The following is a 24,582-nucleotide window of genomic DNA, read 5'->3' as shown; positions in this document are numbered from 1 at the left end:
ATTAAAAGGACAGTAGTAGGAACAGTCCCTCTGAGTGTGACTTACGTGTCCTGGCCAAATTAGATGCCTGAATCAAGGACTCGACTAAGGTCTCTGACATCCGAAGGAGAAAGCTGCTCTCATGGTGAAGAATTTCAGATAGTGAGAAAGTCCTGACAGCACTCTCTGTCATTGAACTTGCACACATGTATAATGTGCTCCTGCTGAAAACGATTGCCAGTAACAATTATGTTGAACTATTGCTTGAGCAGCCTTAAAGTATGGAGTATGCTGAGACTTCTCTGCTGTACTTGTCTCCATGTGCAGGATGGAGTGTCTAGGGGAAGAATTCACAGCCCCTGACTGAATCCTTTCATGCAAGATTTCTTCAGAACAAGGGAAGGGATCCCACTTGCTCCCATTTGATTACTGCAGTGTTTCATGGGATATCAACTGGAATAACAGCTTAAGAAATACCTTTCCTTCGTAAGAAAAAATACTTAAGAAGTACCTTTCATGCTCAGGCATCAAAGGAACAGGTCCAATGAACAGGGATCGATAAACCCCGTCAATTAGGTCAGGGAGAACAAAACACACAGCAACAGCCTGATAAGTACAGGAAATTAAGCTGGAGGAATTAGGCTACTGGGTAATGACTAGAAAAAGGCATATTATAGATCGAGGAGATCAGGACTTTAGTCTCTGTTCTCAGAAGAGACTTACTAGAGCAGAGGACTGGCCAGTATCCAACCTCCTACCCTCCTGAGATAGAGAGAGATGAGGCTTTCTACTGGGTCCTGGGCAGTTTTAGGGAAGAAATAACGGAGCCTGTCAGGAAGGCACCAAAAGTTTTAAAGAATGTGGACTAGTCTCTGCCTTTTTGCATGCCTTCTTAAACAGAAATAAACTTCAGAACCACCTGGGATTCACCCAGCACCAGTTATAAATAGGAATAATGGAGTAAAGACATCAAACAAAGGAAAATGTAGGCTATGTATCAGGAAAAATTGCATAAGAGTGTGATCTATTAGCCCTCAGGCACCCCTCCCAAAGGGGGTGGAGGTGGAATTTCTGTTGCTCAAAGCATTAAAACCCCGAGCCCTTAGGAGTGTGCTGCAGGAACAGTCCCGCACTGACTGGGGGGAGGATGAGGTGATTTAACTGGTGGTCATTTCAATCTCCAAAGCCCTTTTATGTACGTGCCAGGATGCCTTTAGTGACAAGCTGCAGTTCAACGCCAGAGCTGAAAGCAGCCTGGACACAGCTCGAGAGAGCGATTCAGAAGTAGACAGGAAAGGAGGTATAGAAAGAGGGGTGTGTGGGGGGGGGTTAATTTAACTGAGACAAGCCAAAGTCCATAAAAAATTTTCCAGTTCAGTTTGGGATGGGAACTGAGGCTGAAACAAAGAAAGAGCAGTTAAGTGATCCCATCATTCCTTGAATATTTATAGATGCATGTCACATGCCAGTGGCAAGTATGTTAAAGCCTCATTAACATTGCTTTCCTTAGTCAAGGCCTGACAAATTAATATAGATATTAAGGGCTTCTGCCTCCGACACAGATACCACTGCTCTGTAAGCCCTCACCTGGGTCTGACCAGGGGAAATTCTTCCCCTGCCTGAGCTGCAGCTGAAACAAAAGTTTCCATCGGCACCAGCACCAAACACTTAATTTCCTTCTCCCTACAGCTCCCCTTTCTCTGCCAAGGAAATAAAAATGAAGGGAAATAATCTTTCCTAATCGTGAATGTCTGCATAAGCGATCATGTTTTATTTCACCCCTTTACATTGTCAGTCCTTTCTATAGTCCTTCCTTTCATCACTTGTTTTCACTTTGTCATTTTTTCCTTTTATTTCCTCCATCGTCCTCTCTAGTCCCTCTACTCCATACCTAACCGCCTTCCTTCCCTCTGCCTGCCAGTTTTCCTAAGTACTTTCTTTCTTCTTCTTCAAAGCTATTTTTAAAAGTGTTGTTGTCTTGTTTTAAAGAGTCCACCTGGGTTGTCCACGCATGAATAAAAAGCCTTAGCCAAGCCAGCAGCCTGAGGCAACATATCTCTGGCCCAGGGGCCTTTCCTTTGGGTTCACCAGGCTGTGCTGAGGAGTGCTGCATTCTGCTCCCTTGCCACTGCTCTGCTCTTAGTGTCATTTTACCCCCTTACTGCTGCAGGGACTGCTACGGAGGGAGCAAGTGCCTTTCTCTAATGCTATGGGGCTCTGATTTTATTTCCGTCTCACAGCAGAAATGTAAACAACCACAAACAACTGCATTCCTTCAGAGGACATTGCTTATGTCACCTGTCCATTAGCACATACTACACAGTGTCATGATTATTTTTTCATAAAAGATAACACAACCTTCCTTAGGACATTTTGAAAATTTTTTTGGGGGGGTAGAATAACGACTTCTCTCTGATTTCTCAAAGCCTAACCTCCCAGGCTGGAAGAATGATCAAAATCCAATTGCAATATTGCAACCTTCAATCCCATACAGACCACCTGTTGAAAGTAAAGTTTATTGTCTGTCAAACAAACATTAGTAGGAGGCTGTGTTCTGCTAGAACATAATGTACCTAACTTGGCAGACTAATGTTAACAGGATAGTACCATTGTAGAGGGAGGAGGCAAAGACACACCCATACATATCCCATGATGCCAACACAATTCTTCCTATTCCTACAGGCCTGTAAAATTTGAAGCTCACTGTGTTATCTGTGGACCTACAAGCCTCTGTTTAGGCAGCAGAGAGCTACATCACCAGAGATCCTTGAAGTCTGGTAGTAACTATATCTTATATAAGGCTTCACAAAGGTAAAAAAGTCCTATCCAAACATTAACCAACACACACCACGCGGCGTTGACAATGAGCAGTGCTGCCTCTCAAAAAACGTTTTAATGTTCTGGCTGAATGCCAGCTCAGTTTTCCTCATAGAGTAAGTTCTTCCACTGCAACTCTACGTAAGTTGGTATGTCCCACAACCAGTCTGGCATCTGATGCAGCCTTTCCATTTCTGTTGTTGTTTTGGCTAGATACTGAACCTGACTATGGAGCAAACCCCATAACTTACTTGCATCAGAATAGAATAGGCTAGTTGGATTAAAATGCTTCCAGATGCAGCAGTCAAGGCTTTGAAAAAGGACTGGTGGTTTTAAATCTCTCAGTTCAGGGATGCCTAATTTGAGATACTTTGATGTAATTTGACTTCTCCAGTGGCAAAGCCTTACTCTGAGAAAATCAGATCTACTTTAGATTGACTCAAGCAGGCCCACATATAAACAATGCATCTGAAATCACTAATCATTTGGAAAACAGAAGTATTAAAAAAATAGTCAGCCCCCAAATCCTCTTGAACCCCTGAATCCTTAGTTACTACACTAAAAACCTGACTATTATGTCCTTTTTTTGGTAACTGCTTTCTTCTCTCTAGTACTTTCGCAAATGCACGTATGGGGAAAACACTGAAAACAGCAAAAAATTGTATAGGAAAGTTTGAAATTCTGAAAAAAAAAACCCCACCAGAGAAATTATTTTTAACAAAGTTAAATACTAGTATAGAAACATATGCGCTCCTTTCATTAGAAAGTCAAGAATGCTCCTAATTCTTTTTCTTTTTGCTGTTGGGAATTGACACAAGTATCTCCTGGAATTCCAGAAGCCCTGCCAGCCCCATGGATGTAACAAACCTAAAGTCATTGTTTGACTAACACCTATATTCAAAATACAGTCTGAAGCTTTCAGTCAAAAACATCACCTCTCAGGTCTGCAGCTCTGGTAATTTTAAATGCCCACATATTTACATTACATTTACACTGCTCCAGTGCTCTGTGTTTCATATGTTGCTTAGGCTTCCTTGTGGTTGCAGGGCTAACTGGATTAGTTCGTGATTCCCAAGAAGGTTAGTGTCCTAGGTGGGATGCAGGAAGCTGGGCAGCTTTGCAAACTGTCTTGTTCTGCTAATGGAGCAAACTGTTCCCTATGGTGGTTACAGTTTAAAAATCAAGGAGTTAATGTTATACTAACTAAATAGTGCATTAACTGCAACTTAATAAATGTAGCCAAATTGTATCAATGCATTCACATGCACAACACATTGTCATCTGTTAGATCATGCCATATATATATAGGAAATACTAAAAGAATGCATAAACTATATAGCTAGGTTGTGTATCTATGTGTTATTTTCAAAGAGTCAGGGCTAAATGCTTTGTATGCCATAAAAATCATGCCACCTCTGTAGATTTACACATTTCTCTCCAATGTTTGGAGAGAAAATTAATAGCTGAGAAGCAACAGTTTTTAATGGAAATGAGGGCTTTTTTCTCTTCCCTGACCATCCGTCTTTGAGCAACCCTCTTTAGGGTTTGCAGTATTCAGAAAATGAAAACATGGCTCTTACAATGAAAGGACAAGCTTTAGAAATTGTTCGAGACATGATCTACCAAAATAAATTTGGTAGAATTATTTCCACTGTCCCACCACTGAATTTAGCCCTTAAGACAACATGTGCAAGATTTCTCACAAACATTTGTACGTAATACTATCAAAACAAAATACATTCAAGGGTGAAAGACTTTTCAATGTCTATTCCAAGTTATGAAACTTGTTGATATATTGTCTATTTGTTGCCATTCTTACTCCTGATTTGATGACCACATGTAAAAAGCTTTCTAAGTGAGGTTGATTGAAAAATGTTTATCCACACTGTAAAAAAAGACTGTTGAGCCCTGCTCATAATACTCTTTCCTTTAAAACCTTTGAATGACTGTTACATCTTCTTGAACTAAAAAAAATCTTTTATGTGAGTCTTTTTTAAAAAAATCAGTATTTTCTGCAAGGAAAATAGTCCTTTGTCTTTTGAACAGCTTTGTTTTCAAGCACGTAACACAAAGAAATTACTGAAAGGTAAGTTAAATATATTAAGTAACGTTACCTTCTTCATTTTTCACTGAAACACACTCAAAGTTTCAAGCAAGAGTTTTATAGCCAGGTAAAACTTAAAGGAGTAAGTAAGTAAGGGCTTCGTTATGCCTTCCCCTGTGCTTGCCTGGTTTACTAAAGGAATGGGATTATGCACTCCAATAGTTTGTCCATTGGTGGCAAGTTTTGAAACAGCTGGCTAATTTCAACTACATTTGGCAGAGGGGTAGAGGGGTCTGAAAGATATTTGGGGTTCAGGGATTTCATGCAAATGGATGACTAAATACAGAGAGGCTGTAAGACTGAGTGGGAGAAACAGCTGAAGGTCGCTACTGATGGAAGGAATCAAAGCTGGGTTCAGCATTTATCATCTCTGTTGGCCTGATGCTAAGCAATATAAATCCATGCGCTGAGTAGGCTATCAAGCATGTTGTCCCGGGCCTATTTCACAAGAACAGTTTTGAATGGTAGTATAAGTTAGAGTCATTATTTTTCATTTGGCATTGAAATAAACAGAGGAAAAGGACAAGGAAAGGGAAAGATAAATATTTTTGCAAAACACGTCTAAAACACTAATGAGCATTAATTAATTTCTACAGGAATTTGCAAATCAAAGGAAACAAGGAAGAAACCCTCCTAAGTTTGTTAAACTGAGAACAACTACACTTAGTTTGGTTTTTCTACCATTATCTGGAATTTTCCTTCTTCCTAACATTATCATTATTACCTTACATTTAAGCCTATGCTAAGTGTGATTTAACACAGGAGACAGAAAACCACAGAGGTCTGGTTTTCAGTATCAGAGGTGTCTTTGTTGTGGAAAGTTGTCAGCTCCCAAACATTGCCTACACTGCATAGATCTGTGTACTTTGGCAGGTTTATAGCTCAGAATCTAACTCCCCAGAGACTTGCTGCAACTTGTAAACCCATAAGGAATTTTTCAGGCCAGTTCTATATCCTAATTCATTCACATATGAGAACAGATCCATTATAAGATTTTTTTAAAGGCATTTTCAAATACTTGCTTTTCCTTGTCATTCTTGCAGTAACAGTGATTTGAAACACTGAAAAAGGTGTCAGGTTAGCTCCTTGTACCAGATAGCGTTCTCTCCGGATTTCAAGGTAGAGTTCCTAAAGCTTTGGTTTTGTTATCTGAGATGCAGAAAAATAGTAGCGACAGAAAATACTTCAGCATTTGTTCCTGGCTTTTTTCTTGGGTTTATTTCTAAATGTTCTGCTTGCCCTCTAGGTCAAATGTCTATATCAGCTGTGCAGCTGGACAAAATACTTCCAGCTGAAAAGGGTGGAAAAAGTGAACCAAATAATCATCAAATGAAACATTTACTTCTGTGTTAAGCAGTAGAGTTCAGATAACCTGAAACATTTCAGAGTTTTTTATTTGTTCTTTTGCTGGGAAACCAACATGTTTTCATTTCATTTTTGTCTGAACCTGTTACTCTCTCTGCAGACATTTTCAGCTTATTTAATTAATCACTAATAAAGCAAAAGCATGAATTGGCTGTATATTACAATACCATTTAATCCCATTCTTTCATTAAATATCTAAAATGTTCCCATTTTTTTCAGGGGAAAAAGAATCAGCTTCTCTTTTTTTTTTTTTTTACTAGAGATTATTCAGGAACTTCCAGTACTATGAAAATGTAGCGTACTAAATTACTTTACACTTTGTCCCAGGATTATCAGTTCTTTGGCTGCCTAGATTACTTGGCTTGGATCTTTTATCTTTTTTTCACATCAGTGACTTCCAGTCTTCCCCTCTTACTCTTTCATGCTTACTTTCTCATCACTCCATCCTTTACAACCTTTTCTTTGTGCTACTAAAGCCACATACACAAATTGTTTTTCTGAAAGACACACCAAAACTTGACTCATTCCTGAATGCTGAGAGAACATTGCAAATGATTTCAGACACCATTCCAGCAGGCCCATTCAGCATGGAGATGGTGCTTGCGTTCACAAGGTAAGATGTATATCAGGACAGAAAGAGGATGGCCAAAGCTTTGTTGTACTGTAACAACCCCTGCCTAAGAAATGGTCCAGAGGGGGGCTGTTACAACTAGCAACACCTTGAAGCCCTGCAAGATCCCTCAGTCTGCCTCTGTTCCTGCCCAAGGTGAGAGAAGGTGGAGGTAATTTACTGGTGCAGCTGATCCCTTCACTTCCTCACAGAGCTCCAGCACACCTGCAGTGCTGTCTCACTGGGATTGTGGGGGACCAGGAGCAACTATGAAATTAGCCTCTGGAGGACTGACCGCCAAATTATTCAAACAGCATTGTATAAAAGCACATTTCTGATAAAGTATTTACACACCAGTTTATAGTGTTTTCATGTAACCCATACTTCCTCCTATTCTGTTCTAGTTCATTTACCCTGTCCATAACTATAGTATGTAAGAGTGTTCAGAGAGGGTGTGATTACATCTGTTTTATCAATACACACCATTCTGTGGAAATGGGACCAGCAATTAAATTATGCTGCTTTTCCCCTTTGAAATCATTGATGAAAAAAATAATCTAAAAATATTATCTTAACCTTTTGCTAATATCACTGTGAACCTTTGGTTTAAGGTCTCTTTATTTAACAGTTTAAAAGAGGAAGTGATAACAAACATTTCAAGTAACATTGTTCCCAAAGACGTAGGAACTCTGTCTCCAAGCAAAATACTTAACCACTTCTTGTTTACAAGAGGTATTTTCTGATGTCCTTTTCTGGTCTGAAAAGGACCAAAACTCACACCAAAGTAAAGGAGAAGCACCTTTTTGGTACTCACAAATAAAATCCCCCACTTGCCTCATATCTGGTCTGGTACCGAGACGGAAAAGAAGACATGAAAAGTACCCAACAATGAAGTTTCCCATAGGACTGCTCTGTGGAGCACATAAGCACAAATGAAGGTAATAATATCTAGCCACATTAAAATGCAGATAAATTAGAGCCTTCTGTAATTGAGAAATACTTGATTTAGCTGATGTTTCTACTGGAGACTTTTAAAATTGAATTGACATAAATAAATTAATGCTGCAAAATATTTGGTACATTGTTAACTAAATTAACTTCTTTAATTAAGGAAAAAAACCTACACATATTATTAACTGATTTTTGCACAGTGCTGAATGCTATTTTTATCCACATTCCCTCCATCACGTTACTGGAGCTGACTGGGAGTAAAAGTGGCATGTGAGAGGAATCATCACTTTTATTTTGATTTACTTATCAAGGCACATGTAGGAACCTGCACATTCAAGGTGTTTTGATCACCAGTCTTTAGTTACAGAAATGGTACTGCTGCAATCAGAGGAGAACCAAGTGCCTCATGGGCTTTCCTGGCCTGTGGAGTGCATGCTAAAAGGACTCAGCACTTCTGGAAGGCATAAAGCTTATGAAACCGCTAAGTATTACCAGTTGAAACAATTTTTAGGATTTATGTTGCTGACGTGGAGACCATAACCTGGCCTCCAACATTCAGTTGCTTCTTCAGTTTTCTGCAGCTGTCCTGGACAGTTGCTAGATCTGGTCTCTGGTGGGAGCACTCTGTTGAATGCTTTCTGACAAGTGGACAGAAAGACCCTTGTTTAGTTGTTTTCCTCCTTGCAATGGAACGAAAATTCACTCTACCAGCTAGTTTGAGGAAATCTTGAGATTGTGGGGGGAGCAGGGCGAAGGAGAACTTTTAAAGAAGGCAATATTTAGCATTTTTAAAGGTGAGGAAAACATGCCAGCCAAACTGTCTGACCACTGGTATTCGCGTCAAAGACAAAACTAAGGAACGTTAATTTGTCTGGGTTTTCAGTTCTTCCCTTGCATAAGGCAGTAAGAGTAATTACAGTGGAGTCAATAAGGTCACTCAATTGACTTGAAACAAGGTTTCATTTTTAAGCCTGGATGTGGATGTTGGGTTAATATCAAAGCTCTGTAACTACAACTGGGAAAAGAAAAGATGGACGCTGACTCTTCCTGGTGAGGGACATTATGACTTTTATCATCGCTAGTGAGAAATGTATGCATTACTCAGGAGAATAATAACAGTGAGAAAGAAATCAGATTTTCCAAGGGATCTTTTTAGTTCATAGCACTTACCCTGTGTTCTGCAGTGACCAGATAGTTTAAAGAAAGATGAGAAAAATCTCATCAAGTAAAGCCTTCCCAGAGGAGGAATTTTTCCCAATCTGTATTAGTTTGTGATTATTTTGTGTCCTGAAGCAAAAGATTCATACATAAACATAAACCACAATGCCTATATTAATGCCAGATTCCTATCTGAATTCAGGCAGTTATGTGTCTGTGAAAAAACCAGCATTTTCTGTGATGGGTTTCCAGAATATTTCTGTCAGATATTCCTGTGCCTTAGGTACTTTTGAAAAGCAAATTAGAACCCATTACATAGCCAAATGTAATGTGAAAATGGGCCATGACACAATTAAAAAATTGGCACTTTCGACTTTTGTCCTATGCTAAAACACTGCAGTGGGTCTAGGTGAAGGTTGCATGGTACATTGCACACCTAACATGAGAACAACAAAAGGAAAATTGCAGGCTGTACATACCTTTTACAACTTTCCTGAGAGTGATACTTCAACACTGTAACAACCACAGTATGAACCTGGCAATGACCACAACTGTAACTCTGTCTCAGGGCAGATTACTGTCAGCTTCCTACTGCTCCAGCTCATTTGTGACTCTGCACAGCTCTGAAGAGTTGTATTTGGAGACCGGAGTACTGAAGGACCACTGATAACTGGATTTGCATTGCTGGAGTATCTATATGGCCTGCAAAATCTCCTGCAATTTCTTTTTCTTCACACTGCTTTGTCTCAGCATGGTGAGAACCCCTACTGCAATTTTATTAAGACAGCCAGAGCAGAATACAAAGATGCAAAGTCTGACTGGTAAAGGATGCTTTCCTCACACAGATAAAAAATATTTGGTTTTAAGCCAGATTTAGAGCTTTCACAAGAGTACATGGACATGGAGCAATGTATCTTGATTTTTGCCAGCACCTTGTGTCATAAGAAATCTGTCTAGCCATTCCAGGAGGAATTTTGGAGGTGATTATTTCTCACATAATTTTACAGTTTTAAAATACTTCTCACTTTCATGTAAGTAGAAGGAAAGTGATAGTCAGGACAGCAAGCCATGCAACAGAAAGTTGACCCTGACGGTGCTACCCTTAATCAAGCTGAAGTGCTAACCATTTCTCATAGAAATTATTTCCTGTCTGCTGGACATATTCCCACAGCACTAATAGAGAGCTGGTATATTGCTCTAATTGAAAAAGCTTAAGTTGTCTAGGAGGCTTGCTTTGTATAAAATGCAACACAGAACTTTCACTATCAGCAGAAAATGTAGAAGTTAATCTAAACATGTCTATGTTGCTTCCAGCTTGGGGAAAAAAAAAAAAAAAAAAAAAAAAAAGAGTTTAATGAAAGAAAGAACTAATAAATGCTGGTTGCAGTATGCAGTTTGCTATGTTACTCTTTTAATAACCCTGACTCCCTGACCCTTTCACAAAATCACTCTTTGCTCTCTCATATTTACCTTAAAGCATCTCATTCTTTTTCCCCAGAAATTCCTCTCTTTCCCACCTTCTTGCATGCCTGCTTATGCAGAAATTAATGCCTGCTCTAATGCATTCAAATCCAAAAAGGTATTGCCCTGCAACCTTTCTCTTGGTGGTAGTGGGACTAATCCATTGATTTTCAGGAAATGAAGAGTAATGTAATTTCTGTCCCTTTATGAAATGTGCTTGAAATCCACCAATTATTCAAAAGCTATTAGTGGAGTGTCAGATGGACTGTCAGACAGATGTTATGGATAGTTAAGATACTAGACTAAGGAATTGGACAAATAGTGCACACATTGTACACTCCTAATGTTAGAAGATACTTATGTTGCCTGCACAACATAAACACATACATCTGTTGAGGAAGGAAATGCCTTTTTTAATTAATATTTCCACATATAAATACCTGCATTTAAGTACATGAGTTAATTTCCTATTTAGTGGGAGTACATGCAAATCATCCAGGCACCACTTAAGGTACACAGACTTCAAAGTATAGCTGTTTCTCAAATATGCTGTGTATTCATTCATGAATATTTGAAATGTATTCTATAGCAATGAGGCAGGCCTGTATGTTTGTAGCAGTACTGATCTAAATCAACCCTAGAGCCAAACTTAAGTCTATTAAAAAAAAGTCTATCTCCTTCTCCTCAGGCAGAGATTTGCTGAGTACTGATTGAAGACTATTACCCTATTGTGCAACCAGAAAATCCCTGTCTTAGGTAATGCAAATCTGACAACACATTTACATAGTTTCAAGCATCCTTTTAATTTCATTTAAAAAATGAAGAAAAAAAGTAAAGGGGCTGATCCTAAGTTAAAATGGGACTTTTGCAAAGTGTCTGTCCTCAGGAAACTGATCAAGCCACCCCTTTTGGACATTCTTGAGATTGCTGAGAATAGTGAAATGATCATTCTGTTCCTCCCTCTGATTTCAGTGCCTAATCACCCCTTTCTAAGAGCTGAAAGCCTGTGGTCCCTGAGTTTAAACACTGTGACTAGTACAGCAGCCACAGACTCCCTAGTGCCTTAGCATAACCCTTCACAGAGTTCCCTTTCGTGGGCTGTCTGGCTTATAGTTCATGTCTTCAGGGATGCATGATGGTGGAAGCAGACACAGGCCTTGAAAAAGATCCAGATCTGTTAATCTTTACTTCTGGTACCATAAGTGATATCCAAATCCAGACAAACAATAAGCCATTTGTATATATTTGCCTGCTTCAGTTTCCTCATACTTAAGCATTCTTTTGGGTTAAGTCACTCTTCTAAGGAGTTCAGCATTTACTCCTTCCAACTGTACTTTGACTTTTCCTTCAAAGCACAGAGTTGAAACAAGTTCTTCTCTAAAGTACTCTAAAATGTCCACTAGAAAAAGAAATGTTTTCTTTTATAACTTACTTTATCTTGACAAGCTGACTAACTGTAATTTCTATGTCTTGGGGAGCTCAGGCATGAAGAACCAGTTTGTCCTGAGCAACAGTTGTCCGCAATGCCATTTGAATGCACAATCATCAAAACATTTAACATGTTATCATTATCTTCCATTATTATCCCTGTAACCAGTGCAAGATTTTTTCTTGACATTGCTGCTGATATTTACCTTACTAGGGAGGCAAAAGACAACAGTGAAAGCAATCGAACTGCACCTCCAAAATAGATGTTGCAAGCTGACAAAGTCATGTGCATGTGGAGCTCTCATTTCACATGGACATTTTCAGTGACCTTCTTTGCTACCCTATTGCAGAAGTGATATTCTGCAATAACTGTGTCCACATGACCAGCTGTTTCCTACTTAATTTCTACAACAATGGCATAAAGACAGCAGGGGCCTATTTCAAAGTAAGCATATAGCATTCTGGGCAGGAATCCTATGGTGTTTTTTCCAGATGGTGAGCTAGCTGTCTGTCTTCTGGAGCCTCTCTTGTGGTGTGTTGTGATTATACAGCAGAGCCAGCTGGAATCAGCCAGAATTGCAGGACTTGTGGTCAAACTACACATTTCCACTGGTTCATCTCCTTTCAATGTACCAAAGCATTTTCAAGTTGCTGTCAGCTAGCATGAAGGCAACTCTTCTGTCTGCTACGCCCCTAGGAGTCTCTCACACAAAGAGGCTGAGATCTCCACACTGAATGGATTTATCTATAGAGAGCATACACCATTTTCATAGGTAATTTAGCAGCTCAGATGAGGTGATGGCACCAGGAAGAAGACAAGAATACTAACCAGGAATGAACTGTTTCTGAAATAATTTCATTTTCTGAGCACAAGAAAAAGGCAGAATATGCTGGGCAAGCACTGTGCAGATCTGTCATGCTTAGTGGAGATGACAAAAATATAAGTACCATGATGATTTCTGGTGTGGGCCATAAAACATAGAAGACATGGGAGATTCTTGGTGGCGTTACCTGCTTGTTCCCATGTGATATTAATGTATTAATGGCACCCATGCACCCATACTTTGCCTGCTGCACCAGGATAACACATTCTAAAGAAATGTGGTTAAAGAGATGTTTCTCTCTAGTTTTTGATGGCCTGGTGGCTCAGTATGGCAGCTTCTCCAACACCAAAGTCACAAACTCATGTATATGTAGAAACAACTGGGACATTGCTCCAAAAACCACAGGGGCTGCTCATAGTGTTTAAATTGTTGCTATTGTTTTGGAAAAAAACTAGATTACCTGCCATTCCCCTTGCCCCTGAAGCCCTTAAGCAAGACCCTGCACAGTTAAGATGTATTAGTTTTTCCTGAGAAGCTACAGGTTGACAGTGGAGTGTGCATTTAAGGGACTGAACAGGAAAAGAGAGTGCTTAAGTGGATGACTTTGAACACTACCTCCCTTGTGAGTGTTCGCCTGCTTGCTCTAGTTTCAATTAGTTCTACTTGATGAGAACAAAGGAAAGCATTTCTCATGGAGGCAAAGCACAAGATGTGTTCCCAGATGGCTACTGGCAAGGACAACAAATTCAGAGAGGATTTTGCTCATAGAAGCATAGAATACCACATTGGAAGGGACCTCAAAGATCATCCAGTCCAACCTTTCTTGGCAAAAGCACGGTCTAGGCAAGATGGCCCAACACCCTGTCCAGCCGAATCTTGAAATTGTCCAGTGTTGGGGAATTCATCACTTCCCTGGGGAGATTACTCCAATGGCTGATTGTTCCCACTGGGAAAAATTTTCCTCTTGTGTCCAATAGGAATCTCCCCAGGAGTAACTTGTACCCATTACCCCTCGTCTTTTCCATGTGACTCCTTGTAAAAAGGCAGTCTCCATCTTCATTGTAGCCACCCTTTAAATACAGGAACATGGTGATAAGGTCTCCCCTAAGCCTTCTTTTCTCAAGGCTGAACAAACACAGTTCTCTCAGCCTTTCCTCATATGGCAGGCTTCCCAGGTCTTCGATCATCTTTGTGGCCCTCCTCTGGACCCTCTCCAGCCTGTCCACACCTTTTTTGTGTAGCAGGGGCCAAAACTGAACACAGTATTCCAGGTATGGCCTGACAAGGGCTGAGTAGAGTGGGATAATGATGTCTTTGTCTCTGCTGGTGATGCCATTGTTGATGCAACCCAGCACCCTGTTGGATTTCTTTACTGCAGCAGCACACTGTTCACTCATATTGAGCTGCTTGTCCACCAGGACTCCCAGGTCCCTTTTCACCAGCTGGGTAGATCCCAGCCTGTGCTGCACTCCTGGATTATGTTTTCCCAGGTGTAAGACCTTACATTTGTCTTTGTTGAAAGAAATAAAGAAACTTTGTTCATTATGTCTTTTAAGCATGGGAATTACGCTTTTATGGAAAAGAGAATTATTTTTCACAGAATGGCACATCTTAAATACATTGCTTTGACAGAAGAGACCACTGTATACACTGTATTTTGTTGATGTGCATGAAGGCCAATGCTTTTATGAGCCACTCATTGTGCTCTCAGCCTGGGGTACTTTGCCTTACAAGAATCAAACCAGCTGTCAACAAAAATGTTCTTACAAACAAATAAAATCCACTTACCATCATCTGATGTGTAAGCTTTACAACCACTGAAAAAGACAAAAGACCTGTGGAGGGTCTGGCTTTCCACCAGTCTCTCGTGATGAGTTGAGCAGTGTGCTCAAAACCTCACTTTCAAGCAGAAGGTCATGTCCCATCATCATCAGCTCTGTCTGCCCTGAAGGGTGCTAGAGATACATAGAGGAAGGTGCTGCATACAAAATTTCTCCTCTGAGCAGGCAGTATTCTCAATGACTCATGTATATGACTGGATCATTGCACTGCCTGAGGTTACTGTGGTCTCTGAGAAATGAACAATAATAATGTGCACTTGTGCAAAATCATTTGTTTCTTCATCAACTCCAAGAGCTGTGTCTGCCCTTTGAGTACTATTGCAGGGCAGGCAAATGCGCTCTCATATCAGAACAGTGCCTGCCAATGTGAAAGCGAGTCATCAGATAGATGCTTAACCTTGTTTCTTTCCTCCTGAACAAGATATCATCTGTTTTCATTTTCTTCTCCAAATTTGATAGATTTCTGGCTCATCTTCTTTTTTCTTACCCCTTCTCATTAGGCCATTAGTTAGCAGATAATAACAAACCACACCTTGAATGTCTTGGCACTTAGTTTATATTGGTTGTAGAAAATGGAAAGAAAAAAAAAGCCCTAGCTCTGGTTGTTAACTTTTCCTTACTCACGCTCCATCAGTCTGCACAAGATGACAAACTGTGCTTTCTCAGTGCCAAATTATGAATCTACTGCTACTGGTTGTGTGAAGTCATGGTCGGGACCAGTGGACAACAGAATCTGGCTTTACAATGTGCAGTGGGACATGTTTAGCATTCAAACAATGAAGCTGCCACAGGCCTTGAGTTTGAGGCAAGGGGAGGGTAGATTAGATGGGAGCAGATCAGTAATTGCACCTGCATGTCTGCAGGCAGCCCTTACAATGTTGGATATTAAATTTTGGGTTTAACATTATTAGAAGAGATTGTTCACAAAACAATGCAGATTGAAGAGATATGCAAAAATGCTGAACGAGGTGAACTCCTCCAAAATCTTGCTGGATGGGAAATGCCTCCTTATGTGTCTCATTGCTGTGCAGTTCTGCCATGCTGTCCATCTTCTGCACTGAAACAGTCCTCTGGTTATTCAGAACGCTCAAGATTCATTCATCCTCCATAGATTTCTACACAGATGTCCTCAACATTTGGGAGAGTCACTGTGTCAACAAGAAATCCTGGCTTTCAAGGAGGAGCTCCTTGTCAGTAACAAGGGCATATCTCACCAGTCTCTTTATTGTTGTTCTCCACAATCCTGGATGCTGAAACGGCACCCCAGGCATGAAAAAGTAGAATAATCATTGGGATGCACATAGCTAACCAAGCAGGAAGGTAGCAGAGAATGGAAAAGCACTGGAGGACTACTGTGAAGTACAGATACATACATGCAAACATTAGTCATCTAACACTGGTCAGCAAAACACAAGAAACTGGAACTTTTTCAACGCAGACAGGAAAAGTCACATCAATGGCAAGTAAATTCACAAAGAAAAATACATCCAGTACTGCAGAAAGAGTAAATGTGGCAAACAGTCTGATGCAGGCATGCTCACAGATACTGAAATAAAGTTCCTACTGTCCAAGATCTGTGAACCATGCAAAAATTTCTTAGCATTAACTATGACACTATTTGTCTAATTTCTTTGTATAAGTATGATACAAACTGGAGCTCAGGTTCTTAGGCTTTCAGAAATGAATGCAATTAAGCTCACTAATCAGGTGTGAAATTTTTTTTTCTAGATATTTGCATATAGTACTGTGTAAAATAATTGATTTTCCAGTTCGCTAGGCCAGCATTTCTGTTTGAATTCACCTGAGTGCACAGAAGAGATACAGGCTCCTCATTAGCATGGAAAGAAGAAACATTTCTTAGTTGTTTTATACCTCCAAGACTGCTATGGAAAACATAGAGTAGATCATGTTAAGATTCTGTTTCTCTCTATTTTTAAATTCACAAATGTGTTTTTAGTTTTGGAAAAATGTTATGCTGTTGCTGTTTGATGTAAATTATCTGTGAGGAGATGTGACAAGCAGCAAATGCATGTAGTCTTTGCTTTAATATGTCCAAATGAGCTCCATTTTTTAACAGTCAAAATTTTTCTAAAAGCTGTTCATTTATGTTTAGGTTAATATGTCCATGGCATTGTGTTCAAGGGCAAGAACAATTACAGGGATAAAATCAGCTACATCAACACATACACAGATTCCACATCACTGATGTCTTTTGCAATAAAAAGCCAACAACCCCTGTCATGGACATTTGTTATCACACCATGAAAGTGTGACAGTACCCCAAAACACACTTATCCTTTGATTTAAACGAAAGTCCCCAGGCTGGCAAATGTAAGTGTCCAGATGTGCACCAGGAAAGGAAGTGAAAAAGCACGCACTTAGTGTCCATCATTAGCTATGAAGAAAATATTTTTATGCATAACGTGACATTCATTCTCCAGTATGATCTGGATATCAAGGTCAATATGCTGACTTTTGAGAAAAGGATCATGCTCAGCTTTAGATTAAGTAAATCTTGGTTTGGTACAAATTTTCATATGAACATTCCAGGTTGCATCAACACAAAATGGATCATTTCACAAAAGGGTTTTGCAATGAGACGTGTAGGTACTTGAAAAGGGTGGAAATCTGCAGCCTGAAATTTGCTTAGAAGCAATCATGTTGAGCTGACCTTTGGGATATGCACCAGGGGAATCCAGGGCTCATGCTGAGTGCAAGGCAAGAGGGATTAAAGTGTTTGCCAGTTTCTGCACTGTGCCTATGACCTCAGCTGAACTGCAGTTTCATATGTATGGGGATGAAGTTCACATACACATCAAAGCTCTGTACCATCTAGAAATGTTACCTGAGATTAAGCCAAATCCACACCTGCATGACATTTAATTGTAATAAATATTGAGTTGAATTGTAGTTTCATAGATGTTAAAGCCAGAAAGGATTTCTGTGAGCCTCAACCCTAACATCCGGGATAACAGGATAGTCAGGTCGTGATGATCTGACTCAGATTCACATGAGCTTTAAAACAAAAGGACCACAGAGTTCAGTGAGCTGATGTATTTTTAGCAAATATAGTTGATTACCTTTTATTGTCAAATTTTCATGGGAAATACCCTTATTGATGAGGAGCTCTTAATTTTCAAGGATTGTTCAGAAGTTGAGCCAGGGACAGCCCTAGCACAGTCAGCAGGTGACCAGGGCAGTGGATTGCTGGTGTGAAAAAATGGCCACGGCCTCACTGTTTACCTTTCCCATGCTGTAGGAGCTGGTAAGCATCCCTGCTGCCAAAGGTGAGTGCCAGAGCTCATGGGGCGGCAGCTATGGCTGGGGGAACCACTGCCACCTCTCAGCAATGACAGCCACTCTGTAGCCTCTCCATTTCATGGCAGGAGCCTCAAACCCTTGGCCTTCTGCCCTCTTCCCTCTTGCCATTCCCCTTCCACAATGTCAGCAGCTTGATCCAAGTCAGGAATGTGTCCCTCACCTACAATGCAGAGAAAAGCAATATAGCTTCTGCTGCTAAGAAGCCTTCAGTCGGTTCTGAGTCAGGAATATTATACTTGGATCCTTGAAATTCATAAAATGTGTCTTTAGATTGCTGACAGGACCCCCTAGACCTTGCATTAAATGTAATTTGTTAATAATCCCAAACTAAAATACATAGGAACAAAAATCCCTTTTTAATCCAAGGAAGTAATGCCAGGCAGCCAGATTTCCAGTATACTTGGTATTTTGCTTCCTGTTGTCCTTAGGTGAAGCATGAAAGGACAATGATCACTCATGTCACCAACCAAAGGACCCAGAGGACCTCTTCAGCTCATTTCTACTGCATATAGTAAAACCGAGATTTATAACCCTATCTATATGTATGAGGCCTTTGAATTTACAGTGTGCTGTAAAGCAAATTCAGACATTAACTTAAATACATGAAGATTCTACCACATAATTTTGTGAGATATCTCCCCCATGAATCTATCTGTTGAACAACAGGTGAAACCCTGGACCTGTGGCTTCACTTCTTGTCAGGGTTTTCTCCAAAGTTGGTCTTGGTGCATACTATTTCTGTATATAGCTCTTTTAAATGAATGTATGTTCCAATGCATGTAGCATAAAAGTCAACTTTTCACCCGAGGCATGTGTTTCTAGGCACAATCTGGGGTTGGAAATACTTCGGGCGACATGCTGGAAGGGAGGCCCAGTTTCTGTGGCATGCTGCCACGTCTCTTTTGATTAGGAAGCTAATGGCTGGATAACTTCTGAAAACAGGAAGGTATGACAGCAAAACTTTCTTTTGATTAAATAGCTCCCATATAAACACAGGAATTCCACTGTCATCCCCGCTCTTTACCCTTAGCAGGTTTTGCAAGGACAGACTGGCTGGGTGACAGGTCCACCGGCTGTGTGCTAGCCACAGGTCACTGTGAGAAGGTCTCTTACCTAGCTCAGCTGGCAGCAGAAAGAAATTCTCCAAAAAGTCACAACACAACCAGTGTTAGCAGAACTTACGATTCCTCTGTGGATCTAGTGATTTTTAAAAATCTTTCATGGAGACCTAAGGGAAAGCTCCCAACACACGAATCGTCTCTTACACAAAATGGCTGCCACCTCCCCTTACTGCCAGTGGTTTGGAAGCCAACAAAATGGCCACCCCTTCCCCTCATATTGTGTGAGAAGAACAAGCAGAAGTGAAGCACAGAAAAATAGAAGAGAATGAGGCAGCCAAAGGGTGAGGGCTGTGAGTGGTTACAGGTGATGGTGGGACACCCGGGCGGGGCTGGCAGCCCTTCTCCCTGTGAGTAGCGTGGAGGAAGGCCACGCTTCTGGGGCTGTGTGCGTGTTCAGGGTTAGATTTTAACCTTAGAAGTCAGTGGACATTTTGGAGGTTTCATCCACCATAAGCTCAACTACCAGCAGGAAAATGAAAAGCCCTAAAAATAGATTAATTTAGCATATCAGCAGTGATTTTTAATCTGTTGTTGTGTTTGTTGGGGGCCTAGCTGATGCTCTTGGGCTGCTGAGGTCAGCAGTCATGACCAGTGCTGTTTGAAACACTGGTGGCTGCGGACTAACAAACAAAGCGTGTATTTTCTAAATTGTTTTTGGTGTGCTTCAAACATTATGAAAAAGTATTCAAAGATGTCATTGGAATTAAAAAACAAAGAAGCCTGTTCTGTTCTGGTTACTGGTGAAAGAAATCAGCTGTCTCAGATATTTTGCCACTCTTCTCACAGGACAGCAACAAGTATTTTGGTGAAGGAATTCAGCTGGCTGAGGATGCCAGGTGAGCTGCTGCAGGGAAGACAGATAAAGAGAGATGGAAAGTCATTTGAGACCTCTGAATGGAGGCAGAGGAAGTTGCAAATGTTAGTAGTGTTCCCATTGAAGGGCATTGTTGAAAGGCTGGGGGCCTTAAAGAGAGTTGAGTTCAGCTCCTGATCTGCAGTCAACTGAGGAGAAAATTGATCACCTGGAGGTATCTTAGGCTTAGGCTTAGGGTCAGTGCATGGCAATTGGGCAGGGAGGTGGGAGAGGTTTATAGGGTACAGAAGGTGAAAGGCACATCTAGTTTTTAATTACTAGATAGCAAAGCAGCCTTACAGCAGTGTAGCACTGTGCCTGCAAAACAGATAGCATGCAAGTCATTAGAGAGCTAACACACATCCTTTCCACACCATAGCCCTGAAGTTTCCCCAGCCTAGTGTTGAAGTCTTATGTTCAGCAGCATCATGAACACAACTACCAGTTAAATGCGAATTGACCTATCTACTAACTAGCCAGTGCACAAGTAAAAATCACCAATTCATATATATTGACAGAAGGCAAGCTAGAGAAAAGATGCACACAGGTGGTGAAAAAAGTTGTGGTGGTAATGGTTACTAATTTGCCTTGTTTATAGCCTAGTTTCCCCTAAAGTTCTCAATGAGGTTTAATGTAAAGTATAAAGGATTAATAAAAATATTTGTTAAGTAAACAAAATGAAGCTTAGAAATACAATTTCCTAGAAGGCTGGTTAAATTAATTTTAACTTAAATGATCTATTCCCAAATCCCTGTAAAATTCAATCTTCACTTACAAAAAAAAAAAAGAAAAAGGTGAATTTTGGACACTTAGTGTTCTTCACATGGAACAATGTTATTTCATTTCATTCCCACATTTAATTCTCCTTTTAGCCACAGTTATGCTTTCAGAGTTTATATACTTTCAATGCATTGTAGTTTCAATAAATCACTGATTAGAAATTGCAAATATTCAAGTGAGAATCAGGTAGAAGAAATTCAAAACAATATATCAGAATTATTATTTAAGTTCTACTGTCTCTTTCACAAAGTTTTGGAATATCAGTGGAAATCTGGTATCTTAATCATCTTAATCTTAATACCTGCCATTAACTCTTCCCTATGCAGTTCATAAATTACTGGGTGTTAGACTAGGTTTGCCATTGCTCCCACAGACTCAGCTGGACTTTAAGTACAGACAAGCCTGAAAACTTTCTGTATCTCCACCGTTGTGGGCCTCACACTTCTGATAAACTCTGGAAAGTACCTCACACTGATAAATTAAAAATCCATCCTCAAAGTTGCCCTTAATAGTCATACGTTGTTTAAACATACTGTGCAAACTGTGACTCCTTAGAACAATTACACAGATCAGTTGCCTATATTTCTTTATAAACAATACTGAGATTAATTAGTTGGAATGGCTTCCTTTGCTTCGCCTCTGATGTCATGAAAATGCTATTACTAGCTCTTCCTTGGACAGAATAAACAAGCATATCTGATATGCAAGCTAATATAATGTCCTTTATTTACATGATTGTAAATCCTGTTAGCTCTAAAACAATTTTGAATTTAGGAGACGGCCAAAAAGGAGAATAACAAAGGAGAGAAGTGACCTCAGTGATTCCACGCTGACGTATCTTCAGCCTCAGAACTGGCATGGGAAGGTTGTGTTATCAGTTGGCTTGGGAAACCTGAGTGATGGCTCTGCCATTCTGCCCACAGCAGGACATAAACAACTATTAATTTTTTCAGGAGTTCATAGCTTTTACCTGTACCTCAGTTAGGTTTTCTGTGTAGTATGCATAGGGTTTCAGACACGTTGAAAAGAGCTAATCCTTTAAATAGAGCTAAACCAGGATTTTAGGGCTTCATCTACCAAATAACTTTGTATTCAATATCTGATTGTTTTAGGTTTCTACTATAACACCTATGAGTATTTTTTCTGTGGTTGCACATCATATTGAACAACCTGCTTATTTGAGTATCTAAATGGGAAATCTAACCTCTTTCAAAAATGGAGCCTGTATCCCCTCTGAAAATATCACTGTATGGTACATAAATGCCATGAAATATCAGCCAGTTGGTGTTGTATTTGTGAGGGAACGCTGCCGAAGCTTAAGCTCAGACTGGTTGTCTAAGCACTCTTACTGGTATATTTTAAAAAGTGTAGGTGTTCTCCATGTTTCCTCGTGGCGCCTACTCAGGAATGAACATCTCTTGTAAAAATGATGAGCATTTAGCACACTTTGTCTATTTAAACATATCTTTTCAGCAACATTCCCCACTTCATTGTGAGCTTTGTTATAAGACCAACTGTTAAAGGTTACAAATAAAGAACCAGGGTAGAAGCCAGATCCATAGAATGAATGGCAAAACTCCAACCTACTTCAGTGGAACTGAGGTTTCAGCCCAGCTTTTGTCAAGGAAGAACTCACACAGAAATGGCTAGGACCTTTTCCTTGTAAGATGCTGGGTTTGCCTCACCAGTAATTGGTAGAGACCAGGGCTTCACATACATCCAAACAGAAGTTTATTTTTATGACATTGTGGTACTTTATTTAAGCTTACAGAATAACCCAAATGATATAAGGCTGGGAAATTGAATTTGTGTTCAAACATATCCAAACAGCTTAATATTTGGTTAGAGCTGATTTATTGTAACTTAAACTCATAGTGGTCTTGCACTGTCAAGTGTCCAAAAGCAGAGAACAGCCATCTTGCCCAAAGTCTATCCAAGCTAACTGTTATCATAAGCAGATGCCTGAAGAACAGTAGAAGCATGGCAAATGTTTCTACAAATATGCCAAATATTTTCAGTTCACAAACTTCATAAATTGTCCTGTCCCCAAAGGTAATGATTCCCTAAAACAATGCATAATCTATGAATGGATGCTGAGGCAATACCCCATATACTGAATACAGCCCATTACAGCTCTTCTGGCCTATGCCCCATTTGTGATAGCCTTATTTCTTGTTGGCCTCTACTGGAGCCTTACCTGTGTGTATGCATTCTGTAGAACACACATGGTAAACTATGCTGGGTCTTCTCAATGCATCTTATACAGTGGACCTGTACTTGTTCAGTAGATCTAGTAATTTCTCAGGGAAAGGGTAGTGACATTCAGGCTCTGTCTGCCTGCCTGACCTACAAGGGCTGGAAATCACTATTTTTGTAAATGCATTCCTATTCTTGAGTTAATATGTGATTTATGGGATTAGCCTTACCACGGTATATGCAGGATTAACTTTGCTGAAATTAGTGGCATTCATCCCATGATTTGGTAATCATCATTTCTAAAAGAGGCACAAGAAAATAATACTAGCAAAAGTAACTGGTTACTTCATCTTAAAAAGAAATCAGCCTGATTTATGTTTTTTCTGTGACAGAAATAGATAAAGTAATCGTGGGTCATATATTACCAAGAAATCAGAAATTGTTCAGGAACTCATCTTAAGCTCTTACCAAAAATCTGAAGCAATATTTACACATTTAAGAGCTTGTAATATTTAATTATGTTGATAAATATGATTCCATTTTAAAAATCCCTGAGAATTTCCAAGTACAAAACTAACTCTGACCTGTGACATATTAAACTTGTGAGCAACCAGAAGCTTCAAACCTAGCAGAATGAACAAATTAAAACTGGATTCATTCTGTAGGACTTTGCTGTGAATTTTCATTTTCCTTCAGGACTCCATGTCTCTTGAGTGTGCCCTAAAATAATATCATTTTTGATACTTAATATGGTAAAATTATTGAAGCCTATACTATCTATAAGAATTAATACAAGTATATGTAATTGTATTTAATACAATTAATGTGCTTAATATACATTAAAACATTGAGAAATCTGCTAAGGTTAGCTGTACTGTGCAAACTGGCTTTTAAAAAGGCAGCCCACAGGATATCTAAATGTACTTATTCCCATTTTGCTATGACTTTTCTAGAGGAATGACTGGTTTTTAAATGGGTCCTTTACTGTTTTACCTACCTGAGGCTGTATGGGCAAGTCTGTATGACACCACTATTACCAGCTAGTAGGCTTTGGAAGAGGCGCTGCTGGTCAGGTAAAACCACTACTGAAAAAATGCCTGCTCTGCACTTCCTCATCGCAGTTAACTTTAAATCTGTGGGCACAGTCTCCTCCCCTGCTCTCTCAGCCCATTTGCCATAGAGGAATTTTATCTTTCTGCTTTGTTTTCTGCTTTCTGTCCCAAAGTTAGCTAATTTTTCAGAGTCCTGTAAGCTCTTCCAGCTACAAGGACAACTGGATGATAGATTCAAGTGTTTTTACTTACAAAGAGTGTTTTCCTGAATGAGACAGGAGACAACACTTTATTTACTGTAGTGAGACCCACTCCAGCCAGCTCTAAGTACCCCAACTTGCTTGTATAGTTTCTTACATTTGATGTTGTGTTCCTGAGGGAATTTTTTGAGTCAGTTTGTAGTCAATTCTATTGAGTTGCTATTTGAGTTTGCTTTGTTTCTGTTGTTACTGGTGTAGCATTCATACTCAACAGAAAAGCATCATTACCTTTACAGATATGCTGAAGGAAACCTGTCCATTGCAGTCATTATCTTTATAAGGTTTAGCTCAACGCATGGTCACTTACTCTGGGATGTGAAGGAGACAATAAAGTATGTAGGCAGAAAGCAGTGAGGGGGTTGCTAGAAAGTCTTGAAACTTAAAGGAATACTGCTGTTCAAAATGGTCTGTTTCATGTGCAAAGTGGTTATTTTGGACCAGATTAAGTTCTCTAAAATCTT

The sequence above is a fragment of the Pelecanus crispus genome, chromosome Z (genome assembly GCF_030463565.1).
Source record: "Pelecanus crispus isolate bPelCri1 chromosome Z, bPelCri1.pri, whole genome shotgun sequence".
NCBI lineage: Eukaryota > Metazoa > Chordata > Aves > Pelecaniformes > Pelecanidae > Pelecanus > Pelecanus crispus.
Note: the sequence above shows the minus strand (reverse complement) of the source record.